General features: G+C 40.3%; 1 long non-coding RNA gene and 1 pseudogene across 1 annotated transcript; both read left to right on the plus strand.

Moving 5' to 3' along the window:
- The first annotated feature begins 3,840 nt into the window (after positions 1-3,840).
- LOC129041303 (histone-lysine N-methyltransferase SETMAR-like) lies at positions 3,841-4,865 on the plus strand (annotated as a pseudogene).
- Positions 4,866-6,481: 1,616 nt separating this feature from the next.
- LOC134739822 (uncharacterized) lies at positions 6,482-12,263 on the plus strand. Its single transcript, XR_010126855.1, has 2 exons — positions 6,482-6,867; positions 10,771-12,263. It is a non-coding gene; the product is annotated as an uncharacterized LOC134739822 (long non-coding RNA).
- The last annotated feature ends 3,371 nt before the right edge of the window (positions 12,264-15,634 follow it).

Genomic DNA, 15,634 nt, shown 5'->3' on the forward strand with positions numbered 1-15,634 from the left:
ACTCCCCCTGTGGCACCTGGAAGTCCCCCTGGATGTCTTGCTGACAAGTAGCTTTGATTTCTAAACCTTATAACCTCTCCCCCTGCCCACCCTCTGAAGGCTACTCATCCTTTCCCGAGGTGTGGGCAGGAAAACCTCTGCTCTGAACCTACATTGCCAGCGCCCCAGCCCTGGTCAGGCCCTCCCCAAAGACCCTTATTTATAAATAAGGAACATGGAAGAGAATTAGGCCAAGGCAGAAGAGGTAGCAGTCAACAATGAGGGGAGAGAAAGAGAGAGATTGAGAGAGAGAGAGAGAGAGAAGGAAAGGGTCAGGGAGACGCAGAGCGAGAGAGAGAGGTATAAGTATGAGGGAACAGGAGCCAAAAAGAAAAGTGAGGGGCTCCCAAAGAAGACATTGTTTTTGGCAATCTTGCCTGGAAGCAATTCTGGCAACCTCATTGCTTCCATTTCCTTTCCTGTAAAAGGTGTGGAAAGCACTGTCTTCTCTCTTTGATTTCCTGTGAGACTGAGTTAATGAGAGCAGAGAAGTGATAGGGGAGGGGGAAGGAGAAAGCGGTGAGGACAGAGCCTCTTCGTGATGAAGCCTGGAGATTAGAACACTTGCCATAAATTAGTTTCCATCAAAACAGCTTCATCTGTGAAAGATAATGTTGTTTCCTCATTAGTGGTTTTTGTCTGTGATAATTAAGCCTCCACATTTGATCTCAGATAACCCTTCCTAACTTGACATCATTCAATCTGCTCAGATTGGAGGAGGGATGGAAGCGACATTGACTCACAAACGCTGGATTCTTTTCATGGATGCTCTAATGGCAATATGAGAACTTACTGAGGGTGCAGATGTGCAGGGACACATTATATGCACAGCCAGCAGACCTCCAAATTTCCCTGCTCTCCAAGGGGTGTTAATCCCCAAATAAAAAGGCTTAAACCCCAACCATCAAGGGAAGTTCAGTAACCATGCCATCCCATAATATACACGTAATCAAGCCATAAATATTTCAGAGAATTTCCCAGAGGCCTTTTGCTCATTCAAGCCTGCTTGCAGTGAATTAGAGCCCTAGCAAACCCCCTCACACCTAGTCAGTGTCTCAACTCCTGTCTCCCTCTCTCTGAATTAGTCACAGAAATCTATGATGGAAAAAAAATCTATGATGGAAAATCTATGATGGAAAAAAGAAACCAGGCACACCACCATGGACACCTCCTCAAGAAAAGCCTGGGGAAGGTCCTTCAGAAAGTGTCCAGAAAAAGGCGTCATTATCATAGGAGATGACAGCTTCATGCGTGTAATTGTCCCTGAAGGTTTTCCAGTGGGACAAGATGTGGAGGTGGAAGACAGTGATATTGAGGGTCCTCACCCTGTGTAGGCCTAGGCCAATGTGTGTGTTTCTGTCTTCATTTTTAACCAAAAATTTCTAAAAGCTAAAAATAACAAATAAATAATTTTAAAAATAGAAAAATGTTTATAGAATAATGATAGAAATAAAGAAAATATTTTTGTACATCTGTACAATGTGTTTGTGTTTTAAGCTAAGCATTATTACAAAAGAGTCAAGCAGTTTTAAAAAATGTAAAAGTTTATGGAACAAAAAATTTATGGTAAACTAAAGTTAACTTAATATTGAAAAAAGAGAAATTTTTAAAATAAATTTAATGTAGCCTAAATGTACAGTGTTATACTCTGCAGTAGTGTACAGTAATGTCCTAGGCCTTCACAGTAACTCACCACTCACCCACTCACCCAGAGCAACTTCCAGTCCTTTAAGTGCCATTCATGGCAAGTGCCCTACACAGGTGTATCCTTTTAAAAAATATTTTATACCCCATTTTTACTGGAACTTTTCTATGCTTAGATATGTAAAGATATACAAATACCATTGTGCTACAGTTGTCTACAGTATTTAGTACAGTAACTATGAGCAATAGGCTACTCCGCGTAGTCTAAGTATGTAGTAAGCTCTGCCGTCTAGGGTTCTGTATGTACATTCTATGATGTTCGTGAAATGACAAAATCACCTAATGATGCATTTCTTAGAATGGATCTCCATCATTCTCAGAACATTCTTACAACATTTCCGCATCATTAATTGACACATGACTGTATTTTCTTTTCTTTTGGTGCTTTAATTTGAATATTTTCTAATGACCTACTCTAGTTCACTAATCCTGTTTTCTGTCACGCCTATCTGCTTCTGTCTATTTGTAGTTTCAGATACTGAATTCCTTAAGTTCCAGAATATTTTAATTTTTAATATTTTTATTTCCAATTTTTTAATAATTTTCAGTTCTTTGCTAAAATTATCAAACTTTTCATCTATCTTTTAAACATAGAGCTCCAAAAAAAGTTTATTCTTCCCTTTTCTAGGAAGAGAAAGGAAGAAGCTGATCCCTGTAATCCAATCAGGCACTGAGATGAATATCAGCTATTTTTGCAAGTTTTGTAAAGCTCAGTCTACTTTTGATTTGCCATTGTTTCTACCATATAGCTCTTCAAGGCTATTAACTGAGGGCCTGGTGTGTTCCACTAGTAGGCCTTAAACTCTACTCTTTGTTTTCTCAGCACAAGACTGAAGAAAATTCTGTTCAAATGTTTTCTTCTTAGATTTTTAGCCTGCTGCCTCACAGAGCTTCAGAATTTAACAGACTTATTGAGAGGGAAGCTGGATGATGTTTGAGGTTCCCAGGTCTCCAATTTTTCATTCCAAACCTTTAAGACCACACAAAGCCCTGTTCATGTTTCTGTCACCTAAAGATGTTTCTTTACTTGAGCAAGGGTGGATTCTCTGCCTCTTGTTCTTGTCCATAATCAGTCAAATGGCCACAGGAAAAAAGCAGCAGCGCATTTTCAGCTCACCTCCCTGCGGTTCTACCCTCTCCAAAGCCTCAGACCTTCAGGTCCTCATGGCTTCAGCAGATCTCCATTGCCTTTAAGCCAATTATTCTTACATTTCATCTTGATTTATTACTTGTTTTAGAAGAAGCATTGGTCTGTTCCCAATATTCTATCCTTCATGGGGCAAAATTCCAGTCATTTATTTTTTAATATCACTTAATTTCTCTTTTTGGTGTATCCATGTCACCTGAGATTTTTCAAATTATTTAACATACCAGGGATGTTTGTCTAATTACTATCTAAATAATAATATGGGAATGAAGCCTACATGCCTGAAGAAATCTAAGCTTGTTTTTGAAGATTGTAGACATTTTTTTCCCCAAATAACTTTAGAAAATTTTGAAATTATAGTTTTTCTTAAAAGTTTTTAAAAGTTAACATCAAAGTCTTAGACAATGACCTGGCTCACTGTAGCAAAGCCTACTTCTTCTTTATACATCCACAGCTCTCTGCCCAGCCCCGGCCATCTCTGTAAGTTGAAATATTTGATAAAGTACAAGAATAGTCCAGCACTGCAAAGGAAAAGAGGAGGACTGGCTTTGAAGAGTGTATCTTCCCTTTCTGAAGAAAACCTCAAATATCATAGCATGTTTCCAAATACCCGTCTTACAGATGAGAAAAGTAAGATTCAGAGAGGTCAAGTAATTTGTCCAATATTATGTAGCTAGTAAATTGTGTCACTAATATACTAGTCTGTTTGTTACTCTTTATCCCAGAAAATACATGCAAATCCAGATAAAGGAACATATTAGGTGAGTGCAAAAGTAATTGCGGTTTTTGCATTGTTAGAATCTGCCATTTGATATTGGAGTACATTCTTAAATAAATGTGGTTAGTGTATAGCTCTTCTATACATCATTTTAATGAGCATTTCTCACTTTATTTTTTTTTTTTTTGGCTAATGACATTACTTGCTATTTATTTTATGTTTATTTTAGACTATGGAAATGATGTTAGACAAAAAGCAAATTCAGGCAATTTTCTTATTCGAGTTCAAAATGGGTCGCAAAGCAGTGGAGACAACTCGCAACATCAGCAACACATTTGGCCCAGAAACTGCTAATGAATGTACACTGCAGTAGTGGTTCAAGAAGTTTTGCAAAGGAAAAAAGAGCCTTGAAGATGAGGAGCATAGTGGTCGGCCATCAGAAGTTGACAATGACCAATTGAGAGCAATCATCGAAGTTGATCCTCTTACAACTACAAGAGAAGTGGCAGAAGAACTCAACGTCAACCGTTCTACAGTATTTCAGCAGTTGAAGCAAATTGGAAAGGTGAAAAAGCTCAATAGGTCGGTACCTCAGGAACTGAGCAAAAATTTAAAAAATTGTCGTTTTAAAGTGTCATCTTCTCTTATTCTACACAACAACAAGAAATCGTTTCTTGATCAGATTGTGACATGCAATGAAAAATGGATTTTATATGACAACCGGCAATGATCAGCTTAGTGGTTGGACTGAGAAGAAGCTCCAAAGCACTTTCGAAAGCCAAACTTGCACCAAAAAAAGGTCATGGTCACTATTTGGTGGTCTGCTGCAGGTCTGATCCACTACAGCTTTCTGATTCCCAGTGAAATCATTCCATCTGAGAAGTATGCTCAGCAAATAAATGAGATGCACCAAAAACTGCAACACCTGCAGCTGGTATTGATCAACAGAAAGGGCCCGATTCTGCACAACACGCAACCACACATGGCACAACCAATGCTTCAAAAGTGGAACAAATTGGACTATGAAGTTTTGCCTCACCCGCCATATTCACCTGACCTCTCAGCAACTGACTACCACTTCTTCCAGCATCTCGACAACTCTTGCAGGGAAAACACTTCTACAACCAGCAGGATGCAGAAAATGCTTTCCAAGAGTTTGTCAAATCCCAAGGCACAGATTTTTATGCCACAGGAATAAACAAACTTATTTCTTGTTGGCAAAAATGTGTTGATTGTAATAACTCCTATTTTGATTAATAAGGATGTGTTTGAGCCTAGTTACAATGATTTAAGATTCCTGGCCCCAAATCACAGTTACTTTTGCACCAACCTAATAGAATTATCTCTGGACTGGTTTCTTACTGTGATGTTATGGGAGACAGGTGATATTGACAGGTTTATTCAGTTCTTTTCTGGAGTTATCTGGTTTCTGATTTCTCCTAAAACTTAAAATATCCTATAGAAGTCCTGTAGTATTCCAAATGTGGATTTTACAAATATCTTTTTTTCTCTTAAATATAACCTAGTTTATAAATCATCTGAGGGCCCCTTGAGACAATAAACACTGAAGCAACAGACACAGAGATGCCTTTTGAAGCTTCAACATCTTGTAGGCACAGAGAAGTCATGAGCCACATCAAAGGGAAATGTATGTTTATTGGGAAAGCCTTTTGTTGAAGTGGCATAACAGAGTTCTGCAGTAACTGAGAGAAATTCCCATGAGACACCCAGAGAAAGAAGATGAAGTCTGCTCTAGTGGTGGCAGGAGGAATATTTCTTACAGGAGAAACCTCCAACAATTACCTTCTTTCCTAGGGGATGGAGGGTTATGATGTTTCCAGCAGCTTTCCTTAGAGGAGGAAACTCACTTGTCGTTGGTGGACACTGGGCAGGATCTTTTGCTGTCATTTTAACATTTATATATTTAGACTATCTGGCTTAAGTAGATGGTTGATGGTTTATAATTATAAAACATTAATATTTACCAATTGTTGATGAATACCATGTGCTGGCCACTAAGCTAAGTGTTTCACATACAATTTAAATCAATAATTCCAGTGAGATTAGATAACATTATTCCCATTACATTTAGATAACATTATTCCCATTACATTAGACGAACAGGCTCAAAGTTAAGCTACTTGCCCAAACACACATAGCTGTTAAAGTCTAATTGAGGTCTGTAACTCCATAATACATACTTTTTAAAATTCTTACATTCTGTCTTTCTACTTAGTCTTTTCACAATTCTCTTTATGTAATGATGACAGCGTGAGGCTTACAAAATGTGGTTTGCTGTATTGTCTGTTTTTGCACTGCTATAAAGAACTACTTAAGACTGGGTAATTTATAAAGGAAAGAGGCTTAATTGACTCACAGTTCCATATGGCTGGGGAGGCCTCAGGAAACTTACAATCATGGTGGAAGGCCAAGGGAAAGCAAGGACCTTCCTCACATGGTGGCAGGCCAGAGAGATAGAGAGAAAGGGGAACCACCATATACCTCGAAACCATCAGATCTCATGAGAACTCATTCACTCTCATGAGAACAGCATGGGGGAAACTGCCCCCATGATTTAGTCACCTTGCCTCAGGACCCTCCCTCAACACCTGGAGATTACAATTTGAGAAGAGATTTGGATGGGGCCACAGAGCCAAACCATATAACTTGCCCATCTTTGAAATTGTCCAAGCACTGTATAGTGTTTGCCATGTTACTTAATGAAACCTATACAACTTCTGTCTTTAGTACCTTAGGAAAATCATTTATTCTTTCTTCTTTTATTACAAAATTTGAAAAGTTAATTTTATTTGGTCAAATTTTCAAGTGACTTAACCACTGTGATGTCACAATTGGAAGCTTTCTTGCCTGGGATGTTCAAGACCACTGTATTTGAGCAGCCTTGGGGTATAAGATTGTAGAGAGCCCCTGGGGGATCAATTCCTGAATAGATGAACTCTCTCATTCATTAAACATATCTGCTAGACTCCACTTGGTGTCTTGGTGTTACAGAAATAAGCAAAACATAATACCAGGCCTCATGGAGCTTCTGATATAATACAAGTTTATTAATTAGACTGGAGAATGACACAGGCTATATTGGAGATATTAGTTGATGCTGTTGGGGAATGGAAGAGAATAGCATCCAACTCAGAGAATGAGGGAGGGCTTTCCAGATAAAAGATGCTTGAAGTTTATCTTTCATCTCATCCTCAGGACTCAGAACGTTTGGTGCCAAACCTTCTCCACTAATTCACAGGTAAAAGAGTGACTCAGTTCATTTGGGCTGCTATAGCAAAATGCCATAAACTGGGTGGCATAGAGAAACAGAAATGTATTTCTCACAAGTCTAGAGGTTTGGAATTCTGAGATTACAGCATAGGCAGATTTGGTGTCTGGTAAGTATTCAGGTCCTGGTTCATAGAATGGCAATTTCTCACCATGTGTCCTCATATGGTAGAAGGGACAAGCCAGCTTTTTCTCTGGAACCCCTTTTATAAGGGCACTAATTCTATTCGTGAGGGCTCCACCCTCATGAACTAATCACCTCCCAAAAGCCCTACCTCCTAATATCATCACATTGATGCTTAGATTTCAACATATGAATTGGGAGGGGGGGTGGGAAGGGGTGTGGGACACAAACATTCAGACCACAGCATTTTGCCCCTGGTCCCCGAAAATCCATTTCCTTCTCACATGTGAAATACATGCATTCTATCCTAGTCACTAACATCTTAGCTTGTTCCAGCATCAACTCAAAAGTCTAAAATCCAGAGTCTTAGCTAAATTTCATCTATATTAGATACGGGTGAGACTCAAGGTATGATTCATCCTGAGGCAAATTTCTCTCCCAGCTGCGAACCTGTGAAATCAAATGTTATGTGCTTCTAAAATATAGTGAGGCTCTAAGCATAGGATAGACATTCACATTTCAAAAGAAATACACAGAAAAGAAAGAGAGTAACAGGTTCTGAGCAAGTCTAAAACCTTAAAGCTCAAGAATAGCCTTCATTGACTGGATGCTTTACTGCCCTCTAGGTCCACTGAGGTGGAGGTCCCACCTTCCAACTCTCTGTGGCAGTGGTCCTGCCCCATGGCTTTGAGTGGCCACACCCCCATGGTGGCTCTCTGCAGCAGCCCCACCTCCTCGGGGTTCTGTGTCTGAATCACGTGGCTGTGGTCCTCCCACCCCCAGTGGGAATCATGCACCAGTGACTCTAAGGGTCTGAGGTCACAGTGGGTGGCCCTACCCCTGTGGCTGCACTAGGAATTGCCCTGGTGGGGTCTCTCTACAGTGATCTCGCCCTCACAGCAAATCTCTGCTTGGGCTCCACAGCTCAGCAGGGCATCCTTTGAAATCTGGGTGAAGGCAGCCATGCCTCCACATCTTTGCTGGGTGCAGTGCACACCACACCAGAGTCTGCTGGAGCTGCACCAGGGGCAACCAAGAAGCTTGGCAATGAAGTATGGAGAACAGAGCCTTGAGGCAGTGCCTGGTAGCAAGCGCTGAGATCCTGCAAGTGCCCATGCCCCCTCCTTTGAAATTGTTTTTTCTCCCAGGCCCTGGAACTCTGGGCCTATGACGGGAGGAGCAGCAACATGATGTGTGAAATGCCTTCCAGGTTACTCTTTTATTATCTTGTACAATAAGTCCTGGCTCTGCTCAGATGGCTTATCCATACTAATCTTATCAAGTGGTCACTTTTTCACACCCTCAGTTTTCTCTCCCAGACATGCTTTCTCATTCCTTTCAATATGAATAAGAATTTCCCAAATATTTGTATTCTGCTTCCCTTTTGATTAATAATTCTATCATTAAATCAATTTTCTCTCTTGCATTTACTATAAGGAGTCAAAAGAAACTAAGCTTCAACACTCTGCTTAGAAATAGCTCCAGCTAAATATCCAATCGCTCACACATTCTACTTTACACAGAATTCTAGGACAAACACTACTCAGCCAAACCTGTTGCCACTTTATAACAAGGATCCCCTTTCCTCAAGTTTTCAATGGCATGTTCCTCCGTTCCACTTGAGACATCAGCAGAATGGCCTTCACTGTCCATATTTCTACAAACATTCTGTTCACAACCACTTAGGCATTTTCTAGGAACATTTAGGCTCTCACTACAGTACTCTTCTTCTGAGTCCTCAATCGAATCACCCTTTAAGGTTCCTTCACACCAACGTAGGCTTCTCTAGTATTCACTTAGAAACCCTTCCTGCCTCTGCCTATTATTAGTTCCAAGCTGCTTCCACATTTTAGCAGCACTGTAACAAATACGTAAAATTTCCCCTTAGGTATTTTGTAGAAGAGGTATTTCTTCCTCTTCTTGGTACCAATTGTCTTAGTCTGTTCAGGCTGCTATAACAAAATACTATAAAATAGATATTACAAATAATGGAAATTTATTTCTCACAGTTTTGAAGGCTAGGAATTCCAAGATTGAGGCAGCAGCACATTTTGTTTCTGGTGAGAGCTCACTTCCTGGTTCACAGAAGGCATCTTCTCACCATATTCTCACATGGTGGAAGGAATAATGCAGCTCGTTGGGGCCTCATTTATAAGGGCACTAATCCCATTCATGAGGGCTCAGCCCTCAACCAAATCACCTCTCAAAAGTGTCACCTCATAATATCACCACATTGGTGGTTAAGTTTCAACACATGAATTTTTGGAGGGCCACAAATATTCAAACCATAGCAAAGAGATGGCCCTCTCTTTACTTATCTGACAAGAGCAAACCCCAAAATAGGCAGTCTACTTGCCACCTGGTGAGATGTCAAAAGTCCCAGGAAACCACCTTTTCTGTTAAATTTACAACAGTGTAGCATCATCTATTCACAATTAAGTGTTATTCCATGCTAACCTAAAAACACCCTGGAGGGACTAAGCATTGACAATTTTTTTCCAGAAGTAGACCATCAGTGTAAAAAAATATGAGAAATATTCTGATAAAGTAAATACTAACAACAGGTTCACCTGATCTTGAATCCTAATTCTTCCATTTGATAATTGTGTAATTCCAGGTAAGGTGTATCCCCAGTCACACTCTCCCTTTCCTCACTGTAGACAAAGATAGCACACCTACACAGCTACTGTCCTTGATTCCTGAGCAGGATCAGAGGAGCAGTGACTGTACAAGGACTACACTGTGCATTTGTCTCCAGGCAGAAAGGATAGACTGGGTTTGTGGGCTCAAATCAGGGATGCCACTGAAAGCAAGCTTTTTTTTTTTTTTTAAACAGAGTCTCACTCTGTCCCCAGGCGGGAGTACTGTGGCACGATCTCAGCTCACTGCAACCTCTGCCTCCCAGGTTCAAGTGATTCTCCTGCCTCAGCCTCCCAGGTAGCTGGGACTACAGGCACGTGCCTCCACACCCAGCTAATTTTTGTATTTTTAGTAGAGGCAGGGTTTCACCATGTTGGCCAGGATGGTTTCCATCTCTTGACCTCATGATCCTCCTTCCTCGGCCTCCCAAAGTGCTGGGATTACAGGTGTGAGCCACCGCACCCAGCTGAAAGCAAGGTTTTATCTAGATGGGAATTTTACAGCCCCCTCATCATACTCTAGAGATGAGAGTAATGTGTTTTCTAGCACATATGCATTTCTGAGGCAACCTACACTTCCCAAGACACCTGGGACCCCCATCTCATCCTCAGCCAATAACCACAGTTAATTAGAATAGGAATGGACCTTGACCCAGAAGTGGCATAAGCAATCAAAAATTTTTCTTGAATAATTAGATTCCTCTCTTGGAAATCTAAAAGTGAAATCAAGCAACTGAGATAGGTAAAATAAACTGACCCCCTAATGTCAAGAGGTAGACTTCAGGGTCAAAGAAGGCTACCTCAATCAGGATCCCTGCAGGAGAACAGATGGCATGCTCAAATGTATTAGAGGACAGTTTTAAAAACAGGCTATTTGTAAAGGTGTGAGTGGGGGTGGGAAAACTACAAGGAATCATGTGATACCCCAGGTCTAGTCACGGCAGACACTCTCACCACCAAAAGGCCTGAAACAGCAACAGAGAAGCAGTCACTAGAACGCAGGTAGAACAGCAAAGAGAGAGCCATGTGGCAGGAGCTGTGATCTGCAGGTGAGGGACAAGAAGGGAGTTGAGGAATAAGACCTTGCTCTTTTTATTTCCTCCATCTTTAGCTGAAACAGACAAAGCCAATCTGAAGCCGGAAGGAAAAGGAGCCCAGTGGTACAAACTTCTGGGGCAAGATTAGGATGGAGAAGGATGGAAATGAATCTAGAAGGCAAATAGAGTAAGCAGCAGCCCAGCACAGAGGCCTCAATGGACCATGCACAAGACTCCATAAACAAAAATAGCCGATTGGCTGAGAATAACAGAAGAGACCAGAGATGCAGAGATGCCCTAAGAGATCATGCAGCCCATAAGAGAGAGCAGAGCCTTCGCTCTGGAATTGCTGCCAGCTTAGCAATTCCATTTTAGATGTTTCCTGTACCTGAAGATCCCTATGTCCTTTACAGGCACTGTCTTGACTGAGTCTAATTATTTTAGACAAGTACTGTTGACTAATATTCCACTCCCTGCGGAGGCAGTTTCAGACATAGTTTCCAATGATCCCTGCCCCTTGCAAGCTTCCCCTGGAGTATAGACTAGACCTTAATGACTTGCCTCTACCATAGAGAATACAGCAAAAGTGATGGAATTCCACTGTCAAAATTGGGTTACAAAAGACTCTTGCCTACTTTTGTGCTTGCCTTCTCTTGCTGGCTCTGATGAAGCAAGCTACCACTGCTGTAAGCTGTCCTATGGAGAGACCCACATAGTGAGGAACAGAAAGCAACTGTGTAACTGAGGTTCTCCGTGCAACAGCCCATGAGGAACTGAATGCGGCCAAACCATGTGAATGTACTAGGGGACAGATCTTTCCTCACTGAGGCTTGAAATCTGCTGCACTCCCAGCGTGATACCTTGATTGCAGTTTCTGTGAGATAATAAGAGTTGTTGTTTTACACCACTAAATTTTGGAGTACATCATTTGTTACACAGCAGTGGATAACTAATACACTCCCAGAACATGATTGTTTCCTCTACATGAGAGGCCCTAGGCCTGAGACTCCTGTCAGGCTGCACTGGGAGATTCCAAGGATGCTGAGCACCCTCTGAATAGCTCTGAGACCTGTGAGAACCACCTAAATGGAAGATTCCTTTTTGGTCTAGCCACGGGTGATTTCCAGGCCAAGAGCCTGAGTCTTTGCCTGCTATTCAAATCGAATGCCACGTCTTACAGCCCATAAGACCCCTTCTTCTGCCTTTCTGTTCTCTTCAAACTCTAGCTACATTGTTGTGTCATTGTTAAATTTTCTTTGAAAATTATTTCAACTACTGTCATGGGTTGTGGGATATTCAGCCCATGTTCCTCCATTTCCAAATTGCTCCTGCTCCAGCTTGCATGGAAATGATGGTTTGCACTATTTCAGAAGTACTTTGATTCTTTTCTTCATCTAATCTCTCCTTTAGGTTCCATTCACTTAACTTTAGAAAGGTGATTCTCAAAGGGAAGTTGAGTGGGGGACTTCATATAGCAAGAAAGGGGCATATTTTTCTTCTCCTTTGAACCATAACCATTTAAAGCAATTATAATGCTATGTAATAAAGGAAAAACATTTTAATGATATCCAGGCTATTATTTAAAATGCCTCTTTGCTTTTATTTCCATGATGTGGGTTTTTCATGCTTGCTGTTTTTTTCTCCCATGGGACGGGAGCTGGCAAGTTATTAAAAATACCTCACTGTAACAAATATATTACAAAGAAGGATGTTGAAAACATATCTCTCTAAAGCATTGCCATGTTTCTGGTGATAGATATACAGTAACGGTGCTTTGTTTATCTAATTTTAGCAGATTCTAAACAATCTGTAATCCTAGGAGAAAAAGTGTTTTGGCTTCTGTACACATAAGGAAAGAAAAATTGAGTAGAAGTTAGAACACTTAAATTATGATCCCCAACTCAGTTGCTAATTAATATGTGGCCATAGGCAAGGTTATAAATGTTCTTGCTAGCAAAATGAAAATGTTATTGCACAGGGTTATTGAGAAGACTAAATGAGATACTGCATGTACAGCACTGATACTCAGTGCTTAGACTCAGTATTCTCGTGTATAAAAACAGGGTTACTCTTTAAAATAAAAATGGGATTACTCTTTAAACAGATCTACAAAATACTGTGCAATTGAAACCAACGTGCAAAAGGGTTCAATTGAAACCAACATGCAAGAGGGTTTTTTATGGTCCTTGATAAGTTGATTTGACATTTGTCAAAATAGTGGTTCAGCAGCACCATGAACTACAATAGCTTCCAAATGGATTAAACATTAAAAAATAGAACTGTGAAAGTACTAGAAGGGCTGGGTATCATATGTAAAACAAAAGAAAACTCTAAAATGTGACCATAAGAAGGCAGACTGGCTACGGTCCTTGGGATCCAAGGAATGGCACAATGGTTAGTTCCCTGGCTTTTTTTTTTTTTTTTTTTCCTTTTTTGCCTACTATATCCTAGGCTGGGAGCTGGAGAAACTAGAGAAATTAGCAACACAAAAACACCACAGAGTATAGACAAAAAAGCTCCAAGAAATGCATTATTTCTCTAGCCTAGACCAAGAAAGGAACACCAAGACAAAAAATGTTTAGACAATAACTGCCCTATTCTAGAAAGACACCATGAAAACAAGATGGGGCCCACCTCCATCCTATCTGCAAAAACCAACCAGGAGTCTAGACTTCTACACTCACCATGTGCTGTAACATGTGCCCGAGTCTCCTGCTAGGGTGGCATCAGAGAAGGTTGGGTAGGGAACTAGGACTTTCCTCCCCATCGGTGGTAATAGGGGCACCTCCCTGATAAAAGTCAGTGGAGGCCATGGGAGAAATAGTAACCAGGTGTCCCCTCTCATCAGAGTGGTGTCAGCAGAGGCCTAGAGGGGAGCCTTAACTTCTACTCCTGCCCAGCAGTAGAAATAAGATGCCCCCATAAGGGTGTCAGTGGAGGCTGGGTGGGAAACATGCACTTCTCCACCTCCAATAACAAGGAGGCATTTCTACTTCCTTTACCAGTGCAGTGTTAGAAGAAGACAGCTATTTATGAACTGAATTGTGGCTCTCTTAATTCATATGTTAAAGCCCTAACCCCCAGAAACTCAGAATGTGACTATATTTGGCAATAGGGCTTTTTAAGAGGTAAATTAGGTGACAATGCAGCTGTTTGAGTGTGCCTCTATCCAATCTGACTCGTGTCTTCATAAGAAAAAGATATTATGGACAAACATAGACACCAGGGGTACACATATACAGAGGGACTACCATGTGAAAAGGCAGCAAGAAAGCAGTCATCTGCAAGCCAAGGAGAGACCTCAATGAAAACCACCCCTTCCAGCACCATGATCTTGGACTTCCAGCCTCCAGAACTGTGAGAAAATAAAGTAAAATACCATACCACCCAGGCTATGTTGTTTTGTTATGGCAACACTAGCAAATTCATAGACCAGCTAAAACAGGAAGTTTAAATAAGAGTCTCATAAAATAATGCCCCAAATTTCCAGGATATAGCTGAAAATTACTCAGTCACTCATCATATCAAGAACCAGGAAAATCTTGAGTAAATGAGAAAAGACAATCAACAGATACCAACGGAGATGGCACTGATGTTGGAATTATTTGACAAATATTTTTAAATATGCATCATAAAAATGCTTCAATGAGCAATTAAGAACATGTTTGAAACAAAAGAAAAACTACAAAACCTTAGCAAAGGAATAGAAGATATAAAGAAAACTTAAATGGAAATTTTAGAACTGAAAAATACAATAACAAAACTTAAAAAAACCTAAAAGGTGGAATCAATAGCAGATGAACAGAACATAAGAAAAAAATCAATAACCTTTAAGATAGAACGATGGAAATGACCCAATCTGAACAACAGAAAAAAATGGACTGAGGAAACCATGAACATGGCTTCAGGGACCTGTGAAATTATAACAAAATATTTAACTTTCATGGCATCATTGTCCCAGAAGGAGAGGAGAAAGAGTGGGGCCAAAAAAGTGCAGAAAAATAATGACTAAAATTTCCCAAGGCAAATTATATAAACTCAGATTTAAGAAGTTGGGTGAATCTCAAGCGGCATAGTCCAAGAAAATCTACACAAAGACATATTCTAGCCAAGCTTCTGAAAATAAAAGACCAAGGAACATTCTGCAGAGCAGAAAGTAAGAAGTGACATAATCCCTACATGGGAAAGCAATTTGGATGACAACATATTTCACATCAGAAACCATGGAGACCTGGAGGGAGTGGCATATTTTTCAAATGATGAAAAAGCAAGCAAACAAAGATACACACAAAAATCTATCAACCCTAAATTATATTTCCAGGCGGAAAAAGTCCTTCAGGAATTAAGAAGAAATCAAGACATTTTCAGATGAAAACAACACTAAGAAAATTTGTCTTAGAATGGCAGAAAAAAAAGAAATCTTAGAACATCAGGAAGGAAGAAAAACCAATGGAAAGACTAAATGTAACTATCCTTCCCTTGGAGAAGGAAATTGTGCTTGATAGTTGAAATGAAAATTATAATATTGTCTAATGTGTTTCTCCAAGTGTGCCGAAAAAATATTTAGGATAATTATAAATGGGGGACAGCAAAGGGACTTAAATGAGGGCCAGGTTTCTATACTTTGCTTGAACTGTTAAAATGTTAATATGAACAGTCTGTGTCATTTATATAATATTCTTATGACAAAACTAAAGAAATGCAAAATACATCAGTGGTTTCCAGGGATTAAGGATGTAGGGGGAAGGGAGTTGATGTGACGATAAAGAAGTTGTTTTACTCTGTTGTATTAGTCCGTTCTCATGCTGCTACTAAAGGCATACCCGAGACTGGATAATTTATACAGAAAAAAACGTTTAATGGACTCACAGTTCCACATGGCTGGGGAGGCCTCACAATCATGGTGGAAGGCAAAGGAGGAGCAAAGGCACATTTTAC

Source organism: Pongo pygmaeus, chromosome 6 (assembly GCF_028885625.2).
Source record: "Pongo pygmaeus isolate AG05252 chromosome 6, NHGRI_mPonPyg2-v2.0_pri, whole genome shotgun sequence".
Lineage (NCBI taxonomy): Eukaryota > Metazoa > Chordata > Mammalia > Primates > Hominidae > Pongo > Pongo pygmaeus.